Source organism: Ochotona curzoniae, unplaced genomic scaffold, assembly GCF_017591425.1.
Source record: "Ochotona curzoniae isolate NIBS_2020 unplaced genomic scaffold, NIBS_Ocur_1.0 contig_623, whole genome shotgun sequence".
Lineage (NCBI taxonomy): Eukaryota > Metazoa > Chordata > Mammalia > Lagomorpha > Ochotonidae > Ochotona > Ochotona curzoniae.
This window is the reverse complement of record NW_024466499.1, coordinates 78,587-79,637: the sequence shown is the minus strand read 5'-3', so window position 1 is coordinate 79,637 and position 1,051 is coordinate 78,587. Positions and strand designations below refer to the sequence as shown.

General features: G+C 54.0%; 1 long non-coding RNA gene across 1 annotated transcript; it reads left to right on the top strand.

The window, feature by feature from the left end:
* Window positions 1-399: 399 nt before the first annotated feature.
* On the top strand, window positions 400-1,051 carry LOC121163457. Its single transcript, XR_005884892.1, has 2 exons — window positions 400-494; window positions 718-1,051. It is a non-coding gene; the product is annotated as an uncharacterized LOC121163457 (long non-coding RNA).

The window sequence follows — 1,051 nt, the reverse complement described above, 5'->3', positions numbered from 1 at the left end:
TCCCCCCCCCAACGGCTCTCTCGCTCTCTCTGTCTCTCTCTCTCTCTCTCTGTCTCTCTCTGTCTCTCTCTCTTTCTCTCTCTCTCCCTTCCTAACCCTTTCTTTTCCAAGGAAGGTGGTTGACCAGGTGCCAGGCGGCAAATGACGCGCAACATTCGTCACCAGGTGTCGCTGTTTACCTATTTGTTTTTAGCCACTAGGCCACGTGGCAGGGCCCCAACGTTCTTTTTCTTACTTTTCAAAAAAATCTTTCTGTGTTCTTGGGGAGTCTTTCTAAAATTGGTTTAAACTTTAAATTTCATATTTTCGTTGACTTATGCATTTATTTTTCCCATTGCTTCAGAAAGAAAGGAGCACTCATTCTACCAGGGGAAGCTGCGCTCAACCTTGAGGGATGACCGGCCTCTGCTTCCCCACCTGCTTGCTATTTAGCCCAACACTAACCCACCAAGACGATGCTCAGGTGTGCCGCGTCGCATCCCAGGCTAGAAAAGGTATCCAGGCGAAACCGGGAGTGCGGCGGGGCCGGAGAGGAATGATTTAGCGACCTGTGCTTTACCACACACGCACACGCACACACAGGAAAAATAATAGAGGTGCTGGGACGGAACAGTAGCCGACTGGGCACACGTGGGATGAATGGACGCGATGATCAGTCGGAAGCTAACAACTCCGGCTGGCACTCACTGCTCAGTTTTTGTTTTGTTTTGCGCTTAGGTGGATGAAGAGGGAGGGAGCACCTCATTGGGAACAAGAGTTGGATGAAGAGGACGTGTCGTCTTCCCTGCTGTTGCCGCCCTGCCCCCCTCCGACTACCGCACCCCCCCCCCCCGGCCGCCACCGCCGCCGCCGCGGCCGAAAGGACCCACCCTGCCCCCAATGGTTCGCCCCCATCACTCCCGACACACCCAACAGCACCCACATTTCTGCTTCCCGAATGCCCCTACCTATGTCTGCCTTGCTGCTGCGATGCGATGCTGGAAGCCTGACCTTCCTGCCACCATCTACTTCCATTATGTGCCCTGGTCAATAAAGTTTGCCTCTGAGCCAC